General features: G+C 41.8%; 1 long non-coding RNA gene across 1 annotated transcript; it reads left to right on the top strand.

The window, feature by feature from the left end:
* Nucleotides 1-3,952: 3,952 nt before the first annotated feature.
* On the top strand, nucleotides 3,953-7,031 carry LOC149984038 (uncharacterized). Its single transcript, XR_016495303.1, has 2 exons — nucleotides 3,953-4,078; nucleotides 4,673-7,031. It is a non-coding gene; the product is annotated as an uncharacterized LOC149984038 (long non-coding RNA).
* Nucleotides 7,032-22,758: the final 15,727 nt, after the last annotated feature.

The following is a 22,758-nucleotide window of genomic DNA, read 5'->3' as shown; positions in this document are numbered from 1 at the left end:
TATTATCATTGGATCTAATTTTAACAGCTAACATTTCGATGGCAATAATAAATAGATATGCCGATAGTGGATAACCTTGTTTTACTCCTCTTGACAGTTTAAAACTTTCTGAGAAGTAGCCATTATTTACTATTTTACATCTAGGGTTAGTATACATAACTTTAACCAATTTTCTAAGAGAGTCTCCAAAATTGAAATATTCTAGGCATTTTAACAAACTTTTTTATACTTTATCAAAAGCCTTTTCAAAATCAGCTATGAAAACCAGGCCTGGTTTCCCCGATATTTCATAGTATTCTTTTGTTTCCAGTACTTGTCTTATGTTATCTCCAATGTACTGTCCATGTGAAAAAAACCTGTCTGATTAGGATTAGGAATAATATCTGACAATACCTTTTTAATTCTATGCGCCAAGCATTTAGCTAGAATTTTTGCATCACAACACTGAAGTGTAAGTGGACTTTAAATGGACTGGAGCTTTATATATACCACTTGGATCCTGTTTCAGTAATAATGAAGTGGTGAAAACATGCTAATAATAGTCCTCTGAGTATATCAAAACTTCACTGGTATGCCATCCAGACATTGAGTTTTCGCAGCCTTAAAGGTTTTAATTGCATCCAGAAGTTCCTCCTCTGTAATTTGGCCTTCACAATGAGTATTTCTGTATAGGATGTTCATTTTACATTATTAATAAGAAAAAAGTCCATACAATTAGCTTTGGTTAGTGGAGATGGAGGAGACTGAAATGAAAAGAAAACATTCTTAAAGTACTTCCTCTTTCAAAATATCATTCAGTGAATCATGCGTGACTCCATCATTTGTAACACGTTTCACTACAATTTTTTGGTAGCATTTCTGTTGAAGATTGAAAAAGAATTTGGTGCATTCTTCCCCCATATTCCATCCAGTTCACTTTATTTTTATAATATATTACACGGGATCTTTCTTGAATAAGTTCCTCCATTTCTTTTTGTTTTTCTTCTAACATATTCTGTGCCTCGATGGTGCAGTTTTAATTGCTATCTAACTGTACTGTTAGTCCTTCAATTTCCTTTGCTAATATGGACTCATTTGAGCTAAATTACTTTTGTTTTATAGATGAGTACGGAATTGCATGGCCTCTAAAGGCACGTTTTAAAAGTGTCCCATACAATAAGGGGATCTGCTGTACCTATGTTATGTCAGAAAAAGTCAGTTCTAAATTCTTCTGTCCTAGTTATAAACAAGTTATCATCCAGTAGGCTTTGATTCAATTTCCAATATCCTCGTCCACGTGGAAATTCTGTAAGAGTAATATATATACCAATTATGTGATGATCCGACCGCATTCTGTCCCCATCACATCAACACTTTAAAAACTTTTGTTGCCAGAGAAAATGACATAAGAAAGTAATCAAGACGACTAGCTTGATTAAGCCTCCGCCATGTATATCTCACTAGGTCAGGGTATTTAAGCCTCCATATATCCACGAATTCCAATATATCCATGACATTCATGATTTCCTTAAGTGCCTGAGGGTGATAGTTTGTAGTGTGATTTCCTTTCCAGTCCATAGAGGTATTTCAAATCTTGTGAAAATCCCCCACCATAATAATAGAGTCTAGTGTCCGTGTCGGGTTGATAAATTCTTATATATATTTTCAAAGAAGCTTGGATCATCATTATTTGGACCGTATAGGTTAATAAGCCATATCTGTTTATTGTCCAGTAATCCATCTACCTTGAGGATCTGTTTGGACAATTTGCACATTTGGATCAAAATTACTGTTAATTAATATCATCAACCCTTTTGAATTTCTTTTCCCATGGGAGAAATATATTTCATCCCCCCCAGTCTTTTTTCCACAAAAGTTAATCTAACATTGTTGAACGAGTTTCCTGTAAACAGTAGATATTATATTCCTTCTCTTTTAGCCAGGTAAATACTGATCGTCTTTTCTTATTATCTGCTAAGCCATTACAATTATAACTGGCTATGCTTATTTCACCAATTACCATAATGAGACACAAGTTTCAATTCTATTTATCAAAATATATGTTTGTAAACGTACCATTAAAAAGTAACATAATGATTGAGTGTCCATATAGCTGTACCATGATCTTTGCATTGCTACTAAGTAAACCTCCAATTGGTCCCCACTATTCCACCCGCTAAAAGCCCTCCTCAACCCAAGACACCCACCTGAATGACCCAGATACTAAGGAGAAGTCCGCATCTGTTTTATGGGCCTGCTGTAAGCGGCCTGTATACAGACAAAATACGGTCAGAGACCTAGAGCAGTACCAACCCCTCAAGATTCTGAGCCTGCTTGGCAGGGTTGGTCCTGCAAAGCCAAAGCCCCCTGATATGGGAGAGCATAATATACAAGGAAATTCTCAAAGCTGAAAATGAGAACCTTGACGGCCGGTAGGGATTCCAGTGGGGTGCCCCCACCCAGGCAGTGGTAGTGCTGGCAACACTAGCTGCAGTAACCCATGTGGAGGGGGTCACACTCAGACATTCAGAGGGGGCATATTATTGTGGTCCTGGTGGCACAAAATCAAAGGTCTGACTGCACAGAGATGCATGGGAATATGGTCACTACGGGGGACCATGTTGTGGGTGTTTCAGGGGAAGGGGGTATATCTGACCTCCGTCAAGGACGTGACAATGGTTAATCAAATCTCAAATCTCCCATTTCTGTCCATTTTTTTTGTTCAGTTTTGCAGGCCTTCTTATACAGCTGCAACTGTATATGCATTCGTAAATCAAGACCTTTCTTAAGTTGGGCTCTGGGATCGTGCAACTGTTGAGTGTGGGGGAAAGGGGTTGAGTGTGTATGAGTGTGTGTATTCCACAACTGTTGCGAGGGAGTAAAATATGTTATGGACAATATAGGAGGATTCACAATAATTGTTTGCTAATATAATAATTGCTTGCCATAATGTCATTTTGGTAATGGCGAGACTGGTGAGAGGTAAAAGTCCTTTGCATAAATTGCCTACATTACTACAAATATTAATAGCTAACTATGGAAAATAAGATAAACAGGATTTTTATATATATATATATTTTTGTATTTTTTAAATTTTTAAATGGCTATATGTAATACAAATCGAGGTGAGGGCGATTGAAATGCATTTGGCGGTTGATCTGATTCTCTTCTGTGGGTGGCACTGTGTGCTCTTTTCGAAGGATGGGTCCCGGTCTTTCCTGGGCTATGGGATCCATGGGGTCGGGGGTGGTCTGCCGGGCATTGGGATGACAACCCTACTTGGGTATAGGGTTGTGGACCGTTCCATCAATATAGGAGCATAAATATATAAAAATGTAGTTCCCAATGATATGACAATAAGTAAATAATAATAATTCATTATAAAATGTACATCCCTCATCTGTACAACATTGAAAGCTCTCTCACAACCCCTGCTCACAGAAATACATTGGTTCTGGGATATGCCACCATTTCCTTTCTCACTCAACGCCACACTTTCCCAAACACCAAAAAACACACACAACACCATCGATCCACACATACTGTGCCTTCTGTTTACTTTGTTTTTATCTCCATGTTGAATTAGTACTTTTGTGTTCCAATTAGTTATTTGAAGATAGATAGAAAAGCTGTATTTTTTTGTTGTATTATTACAATCCATAACAGGGCTAGAATTGTATGTTTCATTATTTGCCTCGTCCATGAGAACTTGGTAATTTTTGAAATAGCCATGGAGTAGTCTTTGTGTCTCTGAACAACTGGTTATCAATATACAGTTTATCCACCACGAGAGCTATGCGTTTCCTTGAAAATTGGATACAGAACTTTACACCGTTCTGCAATTTCCTTCGGGAACTGGTCATTCATGCCTATTTTCATGCCAGCATGTCTTTTACCTAGGCTTTTAACCATTATTTGATATATAAAGAAAGCAAATTTGGCAACGATTAGGCGTTCATACCTCTACCCTCTCTGTCCGAAGCGGTGTACACGTTCAAGTTTAATTTTGTCGATAGCTTCACGTGGGATCTGAAGCGCTGTAAGGAGGAACTCTCTAACTACAGATTCAGGAACTTCTCCTTCTTTCACTTGGATACCTGTAAGTACCAGATTCTCTCTCATGGATCTAGTCTGTATGTCAAGAAAGGCTTCTCTCAGAACGATGTTCTCCTTTTTAAGTTCACTAACTTCGGTTTCAATCTTATTGACTGTCCCTTTTAGCTTGTTTGTCTTTCTCCAATGATGCAGCTTTTTCATCACTCATCTCGAGGCTTGCCTTCTACTCTTTTATATCCTTACTGACTAGTTCAAGTATGCCCAGTTGGTCATTTATTGATTTTAACAGATTGGTTTACCATTCCCGGTGGTGAAAATATGAAATTGTCTGTGTCGGTAGAAGAGTCACGTTTTTCGTTTTGAAATAGGTTCCCCTGTCTTACGCTCCGTCATGTTTGGGTGTTGCTTGTTTTCGTAAATATTTGTCGATAAATTTCTGTAAACTTAAAATTTGTTTTGTGTTGTTATCCAGGATGATGTTTATTACCCACCAAATTGTGTAGTGCTAATATTTAGTCTAATTTACCGATATTGCATATTACGTTTTTATCATAGCTGTGTTCAGTCCGCCATCTTGCTGACTGTCTCCTCCATTGTTATTTTACTCTAAGTCTTCACACTTTTTGATGTATTTCAGATCTGGAGTTTCCTCTGCTTGGAGCAACAGTGAAGTGTGCAGGGAAGTACGGATTTCTTATCTTACATCTGCAAGCAGAGTCTGAACATCAGACAGGATGGCATTGTCTCCCTCAATCTGTGCAATGGCTACTGCTATAGGTTTCAGGAGTTTCAGGCTGCTTACCACTCTCTCCCAAAATACATCATCCAGGAGGATCCCCTTGATGGGGCTGTCCATATCGTCAGACTGTGATGTGGCCATTTCTTGGAGAGACTCCTTCCCCTCCAGGAGACTGTCAAACATGATGACACACCACCCCAACAGGTGTTGCTGGGCAGCTTCAATGTGGTCCTCTTATTCTTCTGACTTTGCTTGGTGAGGTAGATTGCTGTTATACCTTGATGACCCTTCACATATCTAACCATTTCCTTGGCTCTCTTGTAGAGTATATGCATTGTTTTCAGTGCCATGATGTTATTGAGGAGCAGATTCAATGCATGAGCAGCACAGCCAATGGGTGTGATGTGAGGGTAGGACTCCTCCACTTTAGATCAAGCAGCCTTCATGTTTGCAGCATTGTCTGTCACCAGTGCAAATACCTTCTGTGGTCCAAAGTCGTTGATGACTGCCTTCAGCTCATTTGCAATGTAGAGACCGGTGTGTCTGTGCTCTTGTAGGATACTGGTTGAGGGGTGGAGATGTAGTTAATTATTCCTTGCCCACGAACATTCGACCACCCATCAGAGATGATTGCAATACAGTCTGCTTTCTCTATGATTTGCTTGACCTTCACTTGAACTCTGCATCCAGCAAATTAGTAGATAAAGCATGCCTGGTTGGAGAGGAGTGTGGTGGGCGAAGAACATTCAGAAATCTCTTCCAATACACATTACCTGTGAGCATCAGATGTGAACCAGTTGCATACAAAGCTCGAGCAAGACATTCATCAGCATTTCACTGACTTCGTTCCTCCAGTGAGTCAAAACAAATTCTGATTCCAGGAGGGCCATGAGCTGTTGCTATCGATAAGGTGCCTGATTCATCATTATCACCTCAAATAGAAGTATAGGGACTTTTGTCAGAGGTTGCTTGTTGTGAGCGCTGAGGGAACTTTAAGCACTTGGCCAGATGATTCTGCATCTTTGTTGCATTCTTCACATATGATTTGGCACAGTATTTGCAAATGTACACAGCTTTACCTTCTACATTAGCTGCAGTGAAATGTCTCCACACATCAGATAGTGCACATGGCATTTTCCTGTAAAGATTAGAAAAAAAGGAGTAAAAATGAACCAAATACAATTCCATGTACAGATAAATAGTTAAGCAGTTAGATTAAAACAACTCCTTTGTAAGATAAATGTTTTAAAATGTATGGAAACAGGTGAATTAACACTCCTCAGTTAGCAGGCTCAAGCAAGCTAAAACCCACATGGTAGCAAAAACTAATTGTTAACAAGTTAGAAATTGTTAACAAGCTAGAAAGGATTGAAACACTTTGCTGTGTAAAGGCTACTATTACTAGTTAACAAAAAATCATGTATGTTGTATAAAATATATTCACCCCACTCAGTATTATAATCAAAACTTACCAGAAAGCATGTAGTCCTTGGCTCAGACAGTGTAGTAGTGTGGGTTCAATAGCATCTCATTAGTGTGAAAGATCTTGAGAATCAGCTGAATATGTGATGGAAGAGTGCACTGCACATATTTGTTTGTGTCGCACTACTTTTTTTTATCTTGGCCAGGTCGTAGTAGTAAATGAGAACTTGTTCTCAGCTATCCTACCTGGTTAAATAAAGGTGAAATAAAAAATAAAAATATGATGGAAGAATACACTGTGCATGCAGAGGGTGCAATTCCATTGAATTGGGGATAAGTTTAACTAAAATATGCCACAAGACCTAGAATTGCCTTATGTGTATCCCACAGAAAAGGTTCAATGTTATAAGTTAACTTTTTGGATGAATTAAGTAAAACTTCCCATGGAAGATGTCTGGGAAAATTCCGGAAATTTACCAGAATGTTTCCGACCCTTTGCAACCTTAGTCCTACCTAACCAGTGAACGTGTGGCTGTGACTGTCCTGTCAATGCCCGTCATCACTGTTTGATATATTTTACTGCAGGTATGCTTTTCTGTATTTTTGTTATTTTCTAAACACAACGCATTTATACTATATGATCACTTTGTGGATTGAGTCTGAGAGAGATATTCTGAGAGCAGTGAACATATGGCTGTCATCTTCCTGTCAATGCCTGTCATTGCTGTTTGATATCTTTTACTTCGGATAAAAACCAAGTCAACCTGAAGTGTGGGTGTCCGTGTGCCTTTCTCCTGGGTGGCTATATAAAGTTGGTTACACTTGTTTATTTGAATGGTTTTGTTTATAGTTTTTATTGTCAAAAGGAAATATTAAATAACGACATGGAATAATGATTTGATTATTCAAATATTTCAACCCTTACACCTTACGTTTTGGCCAATTAATAGTCATGGTTTCCTGACAACACTTAAAATGATAAATGTATCGTTCTTCATGTTTTTCATCTGCATATGTAATCGAATAAACATAAACATTATTTATTGATATTTTTTGTTTCTCATTCCAATAATTTGATGATTGACACTCACTGTAGTTTGCCTATTAGTGATCCAGACCACTCGTAGAGCAGCCAAAGTGCATCGTTAGGCTTACATTCTGTCTTACCTCACAATGATTCTAAAACAATTTATAAGTGTTTTGTGTGAATGGGTATGATCATACGATGATAAATGTTTCATTTGGGTAATGTATAGAATTGAATGTAATATTTGAAATATGTAGCCTATTTGTTACATTTTGTCAGCTTAGTTTTGCCCCAAGCTGAATCTTATCAGGTAAATCAATTGGAAACTCCTGGAACAACATAAATGCCAAGCATATTGAATTCACATACCTAAGTTTTATCTTATACAACTTCCTACAGGCCTACAAGACAATAGTTGGCTACCTGCAGCATCCAGTAAGAATTTTGCATATCTGTTACAGTACATAGTCAACCTCCCTAAGTAGTGCCTAACAGTATCAACACATCCCTCTCTAATTTTCCCCTCAACCAAAACCGTTGTTTTTCTGAAATGTCACAATGCACTGTTAAGAATGAATTGCTTTACACTAAAACCTCCTATCTATCCTCATATGTCTCTAACAAAAGGAATCTGCATCCTCAAGTGCCGTGCCGTCTCAGGAGATAATTGTAATGATGTCTTGTTAGTACTGTACATGTTCATCTCTGATTTAACAGTGCATTGGTCAAAATAGCAATTCCCCTTTAATCCTAAAACAGCTTGTCTAGGACCCAATTATATCGACGTTCTAATCAATGATGTTGTCTTGCTAAGCCTTCCAGACAAAGGTACTGATGAAGCTAGACATTATACATGAGATCCAGCAAGAGCAATTGAGGCTCCTTAATGCTACAAGGCCATCGACCACAGCTGAGGACCTCAACATTCTGCCATCACCGTTAGACTCTGTGGCTGACCTGAAGCTACTGTGTAAGCGGATCTCAACAGAGGAGAATTTTCGCAAACAATTTTTATGTTTTCACTGCAAGTACTTCTTCAACACAGAAAGATTAACACCTGCTGATAAAGGGTTATAGGGCTACTGCCAGAGGTGTGGAGTCGTCACATGAGTTGGACTCGAGTCACAAATATGATGACTTGCAACTCGACTTTGACTTTAACACCAATGACTCGTGACTTGACTTGGATTTGATACCCTCCCCAAGTCCAAATATTAAAAACGATGCTATTAAAGAGGTGTGCAGTGCATCAACTCTTCATTTAACATTAGTCTTCATTTAACATTATTGAATCGGACAGCAGCCAATCAAATTGTGCCCGCTGAGAAAAATTTGTGCGTGGCAGTGCAGAGGAACGTCGGCGGGTGAATTCAGATGGAGCCCTTGGAAAGATGATATCCAAAATTAGTATTTTCGGATATAAAGTCCACACTGTATCAACAAAAAATGGATTGCAACTTGCAAAACATGCGGGAAGAAGGCGCAACAACTTCCAAATTTGTTCAACATTTGAAACTGCACAAAGAGTCGTGGCTAATATAGCCAACAGCTATATATTTTATTACTTTACTAGTGTATAATGTAGTGTATAATGTGTATAATGTATAACGTAATGTTAAATCAATGAGCCTCCACACAGTCAGTCAATGCGGGAACGTGATCATTGTACCCAAGATTGAGATACAACTGGCTAGGCAGTTGGAAGCCTAAATCCTGCCTGATGTTACTGCTGTTCCTAAAGCCATTGACATACATTAGCCTACTGTAACCACACAGAGAGAGAGTGTGCGTGTGTTAAGGTTGGGCGATTGTGTACAAGCCTACATCGCCCGATTGCGCCCCATAGCCATCCTTGATAGTCGATCACTATTGGGGGGGTGTTTCAGTATGATATGTTGGATAAAGGAATAAAGACAGACACCAATGTCAGGTTCAATAGCCTTGTTTGTGCATTGTACAAATCCCTACACATGGAGTCCGGGGAACAGTCCGGCTAGTCGATTACCTATCAACTAGACTCCGTAACATCATCCTTTTCAATAGAAAGTGCAAACATAAAGGCATAACATTAAGTTCTTAACAGTCAGGTCATAACAATAGAAAAAACATTACATTTTCTTTTTACTTCAGTTGTCATCTTCCTTTTTTAATTTAATTTAATTATTTAAGAAAATATATTTTAATTAACCGAGGGCAAGTTAACAGTCCCTTGCTTACAGAGTAAGCCTGTCCGGTGGCTTGCACAGCCGACCCACCTGTGAGTAAGTATTGGCTCTGACGGGGGTAGGATTAGGGGCACGAGCTGGAGAGCTTGGTGGGGTAGAAGCCTCACCTTCAGTTTGCCCATGTCTCAATTCTGCGCCCCTTACCCTTAGGCCTGGACTGTGATCCAGCTCATCTAGGTGAGTGTATGGCGTGTTTTGGTTTGTCTGCTCTGCTACGCGCAGATCCACCCGATTGCGATGATAGAGGGAGCCACCAACATCCACCAGGTAAGAACGTGGTGCAACTCTCTGCAGGCATGCGCCCAGCCTCCAAAGTCCTGTGTGGTCTCCCGGCAGCGGTTTCATCCTTATCGTTTCACCCACCTCCAGCTTTGGTAGGTCTCGAGCAGTCCAGTCGTAGAAGCACTTAGCGAGCTGCTTTCTGTGACGCAGTTTGTTCGTGACGCCAACAATGACGCAGGGCTCAAGTAGCTTGTTAGCTACGGGGATGGTAGTCTTCAGACGTCTAGACAGAAGGCGTTGTGCTGGGCTGCTGTCCATGTTTTCGGTGGGTGTGTTCCTCCACTGTAAGATCGCTTTCCATGGGTCGTTGCTGTCGCGCAAGGCCCTGCTTAACAGGTTTTTTGCAATCTTGACAGCTGATTCTGCCTTGACATTTGCTTTTGGGTGTCTTGGAGAGGAGGTCACGTGGTCAAACTCCCATTCTGAGGCGAAATGCTTGAACTGTGCAGTGAATTGTGGGCCATTGTCCGTGATTACCTTGTCAGGCTGACCTTGCCTTGCAAACTGCGCCTTGCAGCGCTTTATGACTGTCTCTGCAAACAAGTCAGGGAGCAGTTCAATTTCCCAAAAGTCAGAGTAGTGATCAACGATGAGAAGATAGTCATTTTGTCTGTGGCTGAATAAGTCCATGCTGACGATTTGCCAGGACCTTGTGGGCAGTTCGTGTGACATCATGGTTTCCTTTTGCTGTTCATGAGTGTACTCGTTGCATGTGGTACAGTTGCTGACAAAGTCTTTAATTTCTGCTTGCATGTTTGGCCAGTATAATGTTTCACGAGCCTGGCGGAGTGTATTCGGGTAAGCATCTCTGGACGTAGTGATTTGGGAATAATGACCTTCTGACCTCTGAACAAGACGCCATTTTGCACGCTGATCTCATCTCGAAAGGTCCAGTATTCTCTCACTGTGAAAGGTGTCTCCTCTTTCAGGTATGGCCAACCTGCGAGAACCATGGACTTCAGTGACTGTAGTTGTTCGTCCTTGTCAGTGTGCTGCCTTATCTGGGCTAGGCGGTGATCTGTGACGTTTAAGTAGTCTGCCTGATTGATCTGTTGAACATCTTGTTGTTCCTGCTGTAGCGAACAGATGGCCTGCCGCTGATAGACAGTGCCTCTGCCTGTACATTGTGTTGTTGCCCTGCTCAGTGTGTCGCTGATGTACATCTCTGGTCCTGGCTTGTAAATGACCTTCAGGCTGTAGTTTTGCAGAGTCAGGAGCATGCTTTGAAGCCTCTTGGGCGCGTTGAGGAGAGGTTTACTGAATATGGCAATGGCAGTGGTTTATGGTCAGTTTCAGCGATGACCAGGTCTCGCCCATATAAGTAGTGATGGAATCACTGGCAGGAGAAGACGATGCTGAGGCACTCTTTCTCAATTTGTGCATAGTTTTGTTCGGTGGGGGTGAGCGCTCTCGAGGCAAACGCAACGGGCTGGCCTTCCTGCATAAGGCAGCATCCAAGTCCCCTTTGGCTGGAGTTGCTCTGGATTGTGACAGGCTTCGTGATGTCATAGTAGCGCTACACTGGCATGGATGAAGCCAGAGATATCATCTCCTGCACTGCGGCCTCGTGCTTGGGTAGCCAGTGCCATGGTGTGTTTTTGTCCAGTAACCGGCGCAGAGGCTCACAGACTGCTGATAGGTGTGGCATGAACTTTGCAAGATAGTTTGCAAAGCCGATGAGACGCTGTACTCCTTTTGCATCAGACGGGTTTGGCATGTCGAGGATCGCTCTGACCTTGTCTGGGTCCGGCTTCAGGCCTTTTGCCGAGAGAATGTGGCCATGGAAGTGGACGTCTTTCACCTTAAACTGCAGCTTCTTCAGGCTAAGGCGAAGCTCAACTGATCGGCAGCGCTCCATCAGTGCCAGGAGCTTCACATGGTGGTCGCGTTCTGCCTCTTCGTCTGTGTCACCACAGCCTACGATCAGGACATCATCGGCGATGGGTTCAATGCCCTTGAGCCCAGCCAGTAACTCGTGCTGCTTACGTTGGTATATCTCAGGTGCCACTGAGACACCAAACGGGAGCTTGAGCCAGCGTTTCCGACCCCAGGGGGTCCAGAAGGTAGTCATGAAGCTGCTTTCTTCATCCAGTTTGCATTGAAGGAATGCATCTTGGGCATCCACCAAGGTGAAAATCCTGGCCTTGGGAAGCTTATAGAGGACATCCTCTAGTGTCGGCACGATGTAGTGGGATCGTTTCAGTGCTTGGTTCAGATGCTTTGGGTCGATGCAGACCCTCAGCTTCTCTGTTTTTTTCACTATGACCATATTGCTGATCCAGTCAGTTGGTTCAGTCACAGGTGTCATGTGGCCATCGGCCTCATACTTGTCCAGCTGGGCCTTCACAGCCACTTTCATTGCAATGGGCACATTGTGAGGAGCACACTGGACTAGAGTGATGCTCTCATCCACTTCAAAGTGTACCTCCCCAGGCACAGATTCAACGGGCATGTTGAATACATTGTCATATCTGCTGAGTAGTTGTTCTTTGGACAGGGGTCCATGCTGGACATGATCCACAATGTGCAGGTCATTTGGTACAGTGAACTGCATCAGTCCCAGGCGTTCGCATGTAGAGCCTGAGAGGAGAGGATGTTGACTGGTTTTTACAATCTCAAACTCCAGCTTGTGTTTGCGTTCCCGAATAACACATTCGGTCTCAAAGGTGCCCATAGAGCTCACGAGCTCTCCTGAGTACAGCTTTAGTCTAGTATCGCTGGGCAATCGATGTGTGTCAGGTGCCAGATTGATTTTGTCTTTGTAGCTCATTACGTTGCATGTACAGTGCCTTGCGAAAGTATTCAGCCCCTTGAACTTTGCGACCTTTTGCCACATTTCAGGCTTCAAACATAAAGATATAAAACTGTATTTTTTTGTGAAGAATCAACAACAAGTGGGACACAATCATGAAGTGGAACAACATTTATTGGATATTTCAAACTTTTTTAACAAATCAAAAACTGAAAAATTGGGCATGCAAAATTATTCAGCCCCCTTAATTTAATACTTTGTAGCGCCACCTTTTGCTGCGATTACAGCTGTAAGTCGCTTGGGGTATGTCTCTATCAGTTTTGCACATCGAGAGACTGAAATTTTTTCCCATTCCTCCTTGCAAAACAGCTCGAGCTCAGTGAGGTTGGATGGAGAGCATTTGTGAACAGCAGTTTTCAGTTCTTTCCACAGATTCTCGATTGGATTCAGGTCTGGACTTTGACTTGGCCATTCTAACACCTGGATATGTTTATTTTTGAACCATTCCATTGTAGATTTTGCTTTATGTTTTGGATCATTGTCTTGTTGGAAGACAAATCTCCGTCCCAGTCTCAGGTCTTTTGCAGACTCCATCAGGTTTTCTTCCAGAATGGTCCTGTATTTGGCTCCATCCATCTTCCCATCAATTTTAACCATCTTCCCTGTCCCTGCTGAAGAAAAGCAGGCCCAAACCATGATGCTGTCACCACCATGTTTGACAGTGGGGATGGTGTGTTCAGGGTGATGAGCTGTGTTTCTTTTACGCCAAACATAAAGTTTTGCATTGTTGCCAAAAAGTTCAATTTTGGTTTCATCTGACCAGAGCACCTTCTTCCACATGTTTGGTGTGTCTCCCAGTTGGCTTGTGGCAAACTTTAAACAACACTTTTTATGGATATCTTTAAGAAATGGCTTTCTTCTTGCCACTCTTCCATAAAGGCCAGATTTGTGCAATATACGACTGATTGTTGTCCTATGGACAGAGTCTCCCACCTCAGCTGTAGATCTCTGCAGTTCATCCAGAGTGATCATGGGCCTCTTGGCTGCATCTCTGATCAGTCTTCTCCTTGTATGAGCTGAAAGTTTAGAGGGACTGCCAGGTCTTGGTAGATTTGCAGTGGTCTGATACTCCTTCCATTTCAATATTATCGCTTGCACAGTGCTCCTTGGGATGTTTAAAGCTTGGGAAATCTTTTTGTATCCAAATCCGGCTTTAAACTTCTTCACAACAGTATCTCGGACCTGCCTGGTGTGTTCCTTGTTCTTCATGATGCTCTCTGCGCTTTTAACGGACCTCTGAGACTATCACAGTGCAGGTGCATTTATACGGAGACTTGATTACACACAGGTGGATTGTATTTATCATCATTAGTCATTTAGGTCAACATTGGATCATTCAGAGATCCTCACTGAACTTCTGGAGAGAGTTTGCTGCACTGAAAGTAAAGGGGCTGAATAATTTTGCACGCCCAATTTTTCAGTTTTTGATTTGTTAAAAAAGTTTGAAATATCCAATAAATGTCGTTCCACTTCATGATTGTGTCCCACATGTTGTTGATTCTTCACAAAAAAATACAGTTTTATATCTTTATGTTTGAAGCCTGAAATGTGGCAAAAGGTCGCAAAGTTCAAGGGGGCCGAATACTTTCGCAAGGCACTGTAGCACCAGAATCCAGTTGACGTTGTTGCTTGTTGTGTAATCGTAGTGTCACAAACCATTTCTTCCCTCTTGAGTGTACAGCCCCAATGGATTCATGCAAGTAAATGTCACTTTCACTGTTCAGCTCTGAACATTGAGTGACATCATCAACACATTGAATCTTGCCCTCACTCACCCTTCTTTTGCTTTTGAGACACACTTTTGCAAAAGGATTATTAGTTCCACAAGCTCTGCATGGTTTTCCGTAGGCAGGGCCACGTGTGTGTGTATTCCCACAGTATTTACATGCTACGGGGCTCTCTGTGTTCACCGTTCGTGGTGAATTGCTCTGCCTCGATTGGTTCAGTGTGAATGTCTGCCTAGCAACAGCGTGAACAGTATCAACGTCGGAGCATGGGGTTTCGATTTCCATTGCTCTCATTCTCATGTCAGTGACTTCAACAGTGCGGCACATTTCGATGGCATTTACTAATGTTAAGTCTCTCTCTCTCAGTAGACGCCGGCGTGTATCCTCATTTGCAATTCCCAGCACTATTTTGTCACGAATCAATTCATTTTTCAATCCTCCGTATTCACAAGTGGCGGATTTCTCTCTCAAACGGGTTACAAAGTTGTGAACTGACTCTTCCTGTTTGCAGCTTCCGAAAACGAACCGCTCGTAAATTACGTTTCTGGCGGGTTTGAAGTAATTCTCCAATGCATCCAAAATAGCCTTTGCATCACACTGTTGTCGTGCTGTGAGGGTGAGATTGTGCCGGTAGATATGCCTGCATTCGCTGCTCATTAAACTCCTCAGAGTTGCAGCTTGTACCTCGTTGCGTTTCTCATGTAGACCGGTCCCCAGGCTTAGTCCTCGAATTCATCCCTGAAGTTGTCCCAATTAGTATTCCAGTCCCCTGTGAGAACCATGGGATTTGGTGGTGGAATGTTCGCTGCCATAGCAATGGAATATGAGATTTCTTTGCCTTCAGTCATCGAAGTAGGTAGTGATGCTAGCTAGCCAGTTAACAACGAGGTGATCACTGTTGTGAGTAGGAAACGGCGTGTGTTCGCATATGGAACGTAACTGCGTCTATACTGTACTTAGCTACAAAAATAACAAACGTGTGTTTTCCGAGCCACTTCTTATACCATGTTTCAGTATGATATGTTGGATAAAGGAATAAAGACAGACACCAATGTCAGGTTCAATAGCCTTGTTTGTGCATTGTACAAATCCCTACACATGAAGTCCGGGGAACAGTCCGGCTAGTCGATTACCTATCAACTAGACTCCGTAACAGGGGGTGTCTCATGGCTACCCATGTATTTCCATGGAAATATAACGTTTATTTGGAAAGTAATAAATATATCGATGTTTAAAAGCATTCATGATTTGCATAAATGTAATATACTAACTGTTACTCTTGTTAAAAATATGAAATGGTATTACATTTGGTGAAGAGCACATTATGACTTGTTTAGGACTCAACTCAAAGTTTAGGACTTGAGACTTGACTTGATGGTCTTGACTTTAGACTTGACTCAGACATGCCTGTCTTGACTTGGGACTTGACTTGGGACTTGAGTGCTAAGACTTGAGACTTACTTGTGACTTGTAAAACAATGACTTGGTCCCACCTCTGGCTACTACTGTAGGTCACATCTTTTTCATTGTTTCTGTCAGACATACCAGTAATCAAATTCTCAATTACTCGACTAGTATATCTCAGTATGTATGGGTCCAGCACAGTGGGGAAGACTGAGGAGGAGGATAGGTCACATTGGGACCACCAGACTGTTGTTCCAGTTCAGTTTGAAAGGGAGAAGAAAGTTGGCTTTCGAAGACCTGCCTCTTTTAAGAGTTGTGACAAGTAGGTGCACATTTATACCAGATACCCTAGAAGAACCTAAATTATTTATAGCTCAGAAGACAACGAGCATCTATTTGCCCAGAATCCATTGGCCTCCTTGTCCTAGCTCGCTAACACAACAGCTGGATGTTTAGCCTAGAAGCAAAACATTAGCGAAGTAACAGCAGTAGCTATGACATGCAAGTTATGCCTAACTATACATTAGTAACTATACAACCTATTAAGCTGTCAACGGGTCTACTTCATGGGTACAGCCATGTTTGTTTACTTCACCACTATCCCATTTTTTTAATTTAACTAGTCAAGTCAGTAATAAGAACAAATCTTATTTTCAATGACGGCCTAGGAACAGTGGGTTAACTACGTTGCTCAGGGGAAGAACGACATATTTTTACCTTGTCAGCTCGGGGATTCAATCTTGCAACCTTTCGTTTACAAGTCCAACGCTCTAACCACTAGGCTACCTGCCGCCCATAATGCTAGGTAACCTTCTCCTTCTGTAACGTTACTTGTCAAAATTGACGCGTCTGTCTCCAGAGAAGAAGAGAATCGCAGAAAAACAGAAAGAGCTCTGTGTGCCCAAATGGTGTGAGAGAGCACGAGCTGACTGTGCCCCTCATATAAATGTTACTAGTCCAATGAGTTTTAACACTCAGTTACATTGTTTCAGACCACAGCACCTGAAATAATGGAAAGAGACGGAAGCCCAAGAGACGGAAGCCAAAGAGACGGAAGCCAAAGAGACGGGAGCCCAAGCGATGGGAGCCCAAACGACAGATGCCCAAGAGACGGAAGCCAAAGAGACGGAAGCCAAAGAGACGGGAGCCCAAACGACGGAAGCCCAAGAGACGGAAGCCAAAGAGACGGAAGCCAAAGAGACGGGAGCCCAAGCGACGGAAGCCAAAGAGACGGAAGCTCAAACGACGGAAGCCCAAGAGACGGAAGCCAAAGAGACGGGAGCCCAAGCGACGGGAGCCCAAACGACGGGAGCCCAAGCGACAGAAGGAGCACAAGCGACAGAAGGAGCACAAGCACGGAGTTGACCCTAATGCTTTTTGACTAAAGAAGACATTTTGTAACTTCAGTGCTTCTCTTTACAACAGGAGTTTTGCCTACCTGTCTGGCATGAAAATGAATCATGGGAAAAACATCCTGGAGACAGGTGCATGATAATGGTCCATTCTAAATCTAAACTTATTTCACACATATATTATTTAGTATATGTAAAGACAAGATTAAATCAAGAATAGTCTGATTGGTGACAATATTTTTTGCATATACCTCATGTAGCCTAGCCCATAGGTCTATATGATTTGATAAGGTTTGTATCACAACTAAAGTGGCCAAATAACTTCTTAAAATTACGCACATTAATCCGCTTTATGAGGGTTGTAGAGCCTAACTGGCATACATACAGTGTAATTAGCGCGTGAGTTTCAAGTTTGGGGAAGATAATTTTCACCATAAAAATGCACCTTCATAATAAAAGCATTACATGCATAATCGCATTTGATAATGGTGTTTCCTGCTAATGGAACATTCGCGCTTATAGCCTACTGCCATGTGAGCATTGCTGCTTACGTAATGTGAACAAATAGCATAATAGGTTATCAACATTTTAAGCTAAACATTCTCATTTGTTGGGTCAGCCACACATGCGTAAAAAAGTTTTTTTTTTATGCTGGTGGTTGTATTGTATCATTTGGGATCTATCATATCCTCAACTGTCCCAGACTATGTTTGGAATATTAATTTCTCGCACAGAATAGAATAGGTCAACTTTTGTACTATGGGGGATAGTAGATTGACATAGGCTAGTGCTTTTGCTGTTTGTTAAGCCTACTCATCTTGTTGGCTGACGAAAAGTAAATGTGGACAGTTCTTTCAATATCTTCCATATGCACCTCAGAATTGGATAAGGATACCCGCAGTTGCATCCCCGATGTGTCTGTCTTCACTTGTAGCCTATGAGAAAGACCCGATCACGTGATGGAGAGCCATGTGAGTGAGAGGTGCTTCAGAGCGTGCAGCACTCAGGGATAAGGGCACAACACAGCACTCTGGGCCAAGGGCACAACAGCCACTGGTCGCAAATGGCATGGATTTTCTTAGGGTGCATTACGGCCACAGAAAGGGGATGCCGCCGTGAAATTTGAGGCATTATCAAGTGTGTAAGAATATTTTGAAGATAAATACACAACACAGAGGACTAAAGGTCAAGAGGACTAAAGGTCAAGAGGACTAAAAGTCAATAGACTACTAACGATCAATGGAAATAGTGTTTTCTTCTGTAATAGGGAATTAATGAACAATGGGTCAGAGACATGGGAGGAATTTGTCTATACATTGAGCCTGAAATAGGATACTTGTTATTTGGCCATTGGCCCAGTTTTATTGCAAATAATTCTAATTGATCAACCACAGGCTAGGGTTGGGTTATAAAACTACATCCTGTCCTTTGTTCTGTGGAGAGAATCACTGAGGAGAGAATCACTGAGGACAGAGGAGAATGAACATATATCTCTCAGCATAACATCTATGATTTGTCCTCTTTGAACAAACCTATTTTTCTCCCACTGTTTTGCTTTGGGGTCTGTTATTAAAGAGTAACATCAACCGATAAGTGTTTGTCAAATTGTGAATGAGAGACTGATGTAGTGTGTACAGCCTGCGCAGAAAAACAAAGCAGAGCTCATGCCGTTCAAGGAACTTTTTTCAAATCTGAATTTGTGTCGCATCATGCAATCATGCAATCATGCAATTACAATGTATTAAAAATCCAAACATATAGCCCAACGTTTGTAAAACAACTAAAGTTACATTAACAACTCTAAATTAAGCATATATGTGTACCTATTTCTTTGTTAACCACTCAACACAGAATAGCCGCATATTAGCACTCCCTCAAATCGTTCTGAGAAAATATCCTTTATTTTATTCTGATTATATTTTATTCTGATTCTATTTTATTCTAATTGTATTCTTCATAATATGAAAAAATGTAAAATAATGGCAAGGAATTCTAAGCAAATCTTGTCTACTAAATGAACTAGTGTAGCTCACAGCCATTTGGCATAGACAGATCAGGACCTAACATAAGGACAACTCAGAGTATGCTATTCTGTTCTTCTGAAATAGACTACATTTTTCTTCATATTATGCTTCTTTAGACCTGTCTAAAATAAATAATGGATTTGTTGTGAAGGCAGAGTTGCAAAGAAAAAGCCATATCTCAGACTGGCCAATAAGAAGAAAAGATTAAGATGGGCAAAAGGACACAGACACTGGGCAGAGGAACTCTGCCTAGAAGGCTAGCATTCCGGAGTCGCGTCTTCACTGTTGAAGTTGAGACTGGTGTTTTGCGGGTACTAATTAATGAAGCTGCCAGTTAAGGACTTGTGAGGCGTCTGTTTCTCAAACTAGACAGTCTAATGTACTTGTCGTCTTGCTCAGCCAGACAGCATGATGCATTAGTTAATGTGCAGTAGATAGATAGAATGGGTGTGTGTGTGTGTGTGTGTGTGTGTGTGTGTGTGTGTGTGTGTGTGTGTGTGTGTGTGTGTGTGTGTGTGTGTGTGTGTCAAATCAAATGAAACTGTATTTGTCACATGCTTTGCAAACAACCGTTATAGACTAACAGTGAAATGCTTACTTTCTGGTTATTTTCCAACAAAACAGAGTTAAAAATAGAAATATGTGTTAGTGTGTGTGTGAGAGAGAGAGGGCGAGAGAATAGGGAGGTAAGGGATACATATTGATGACACAACAGAAACACGAAAGGTTGGAGAGGAGCAAATCATCTTTGGGTGTCTACATGAGCACATAGAGGGACTCACAGACTGAGCTGGCATTGAAAGTAAAAGCCCTGACAGCCAGTTAACTCTATGTTAAAACTGTACTCAAAACTGTACTTGCATTTCCGTCTTTGAATTCACAGCAACTTTTTTCTTCTTAGCATTTGTCGCTCACCCTCAATCTCACCTCTCTCTCTCTCTTTCGCTCTCTCTGCCTTTCTGTGCTGGGTTACTTCATTTTTTTTACTCTTTCTTTCTTCTTCTTTTTTTTCTGTCTCTTCTTACTAACAAATTGTTCCTCTCCATCCCTTCCTCTCTTGTTCTGTCATCTATCTAGCTAGTCCTTTGTCTTTCTTTCTTTCTCTCTCTCTCTCCCTAAATCCCTCTCTCCCTTCTTCCAACCTTCCTTTAATTTATCTCTCTCACAAACCCCCATCATGTTGCTCCTCTCTACTCTGTACTCCTCCTCTGTAGCAGCTGGATGCGCCTCCTTGGTCTCCCTGTCCTGGCCCTGTGCCTGCTCCCTCTGCCGTCCCTGTGTGGGAGTTCGGGAACCGCAATCTGTGTGGAATCCAGCTGGTCGAAGCTCTGCTGTTGGTCTGTGGAGGGAAGGGGCTGTTCTACCAGCATGGGAGACCGGTCAGAGAGGACAACATAGGTCTGCATAACTTTGTGTGTGTGTGTCTCTATTGTGTGTGTCTATGTGTCTGTAAGTGCCTGTTTCTGTGTAACTGGGTACCCTGTTTTCAACCCTAACAGGTATCATCCAGTGGAGCCTGGTGGGAGGAGCTATAGGAGTACAGGCTCATTGTAATGGCTGGAATGGAATTAATGGATAACATGTTTGCCTCCATTCCATCAATTCCATTCCAGCCATTACAATGAGCCCATCCTACTATAGCTCCTCCCACCAGTCCCTTTCCAAATGCGAACCAGGGTGATGCTGGAGAATGATGAGGGGGAGAAATGGAGAGAGATAAGGGCCACAGATTGTTAAAGAGGGGCTACTGAAACTACTATGACCTGGAAAACTACTGCAATACTTAGGAACGCTGTTTCTGTACTAGTTTGAAGCCCAAAGGCCAACAAGCAAGGAGAACCACAGAACACTTTGAGACACATTTAGCATGGGTTTACACCAGTGCAAAGTATATACAGTAAAATGATATGGGTCAACATATGAGGATAAAAAGTTTGAAAGTCAATTCACATGTGAACAATAAAATAGTGTATAGTCATAATTATTTGTTATAATAAATGCATGATATTCAATCATTGAAACGGGAAAAATAAATAAAATAAATAAATACACATGTAGATTTATTGTCGGGAAAAGTATTTATTTTGAGCAGGATCTTTCAAATAGCATTTGGAAGGTTGTCATCCCCAAAAGGTTGTTACTTCCTGGCTTTGCTAGTGGGAGATTTCCGAAGAAGCGGACTGGTGTGAATTGTATTGGAAGGTTGGAAGGCCCAGCTGCGTTGTTGCAGGCATGTTATTGGGGACATGAGCAGAACTCCACAAGGGAAAATGGAGTCCTTAGAGAAAGCAAGTACAAGATGGGTGTCAGGGATGGAGCGGCCGTATTATCATAACGAGGCGTGTACTTGGAAAACGCAGAAGGAATGGAGGGAAAAAGAGAGGGAGAAAAGGTCTAAGAGAGTGAGGGAAGAAGAGGGTGAGCTTGAGTCGGATAAAAATAGTGGGAGAAAGGGAGATGGTTTGTCAAAGAAGAATGGTAGAAAGTGCAAGCAGAGGGAGCTGAAGACAGGAGGAGAAATGGAAGTGAATGAGGGTGAAGTATCGGAGGTGGTAGGTGCAGTAAAGTTATCAGAGACTGAGGTATGCACCGAGGATAAGGATGAAGAAGAGTCTGTGACAGTAGGAGTGAAGTTTATGGAAAAAGTGGACTCTTGCCTTTTGGCTGATCCATTTGTGGTTTCACAGTGGGTGAAAAAAGAGTTGGGTCATGTGGAATCGATGAGTGTAACTAGAATTCGTCTAGTGATAATTGTTTGTGTCTCTGTTGGGCAGAGGAAGAATGCGCTCGAAGTAAAACGAATGGGGGCAATAAAAGTTAATTATTTCGTTCTCAAGAAAAGGGCACCAATGAAAGGAGTGATAACTGGGGTAGCAGTAGATATACAGTGGGGCAAAAAAGTATTTAGTCAGCCACCAATTGTGCAAGTTCATCAACATCACTTCAACTATGACAGACAAAATGACAAAAAAAATCCAGAAAATCACATTGTAGGATTTTTCATGAATTTATTTGCAAATTCTGGTGGAAAATAAGTATTTGGTCAATAACAAAAGTTTATCTCAATACTTTGTTATATACCCTTTGTTGGCAATGACAGAGGTCAAACGTTTTCACAAGGTTTTCACACACTGTTGCTGGTATTTTGGCCCATTCCTCCACGCAGATCTCCTCTAGAGCAGTGATGTTTTGGGGCTGTTGCTGGGCAACACGGACTTTCAACTCCCTCCAAAGATTTTCTATGGGGTTGAGATCTGGAGACTGGCTAGGCCACTCCAGGACCTTGAAATGCTTCTTACGAAGCCACTCCTTCGTTGCCCGGGCGGTGTGTTTGGGATCATTGTCATGCTGAAAGACCCAGCCACGTTTCATCTTCAATGCCCTTGCTGATGGAAGGAGGTTTTCACTCAAAATCTCACAATACATGGCCCCACTCATTCTTTCCTTTACACGGATAAGTTGTCCTGGTCCCTTTGCAGAAAAACAGCCCCAAAGCATGATGTTTCCACCCCCATGCTTCACAGTAGGTATGGTGTTCTTTGGATGCAACTCAGCATTCTTTGTCCTCCAAACACGACGAGTTGAGTTTTTACCAAAAAGTTATATTTTGGTTTCATCTGACCATATGACATTCTCCCCATCTTCTTGTGGATCATCCAAATGCTCTCTAGCAAACTTCAGACGGGCCTGGACATGTACTGGCTTAAGC

Source organism: Oncorhynchus mykiss, chromosome 4, assembly GCF_057628025.1.
Source record: "Oncorhynchus mykiss isolate SJ-2025 chromosome 4, ASM5762802v1, whole genome shotgun sequence".
Lineage (NCBI taxonomy): Eukaryota > Metazoa > Chordata > Actinopteri > Salmoniformes > Salmonidae > Oncorhynchus > Oncorhynchus mykiss.
This window is presented reverse-complemented; position numbering and strand designations above follow the sequence as displayed.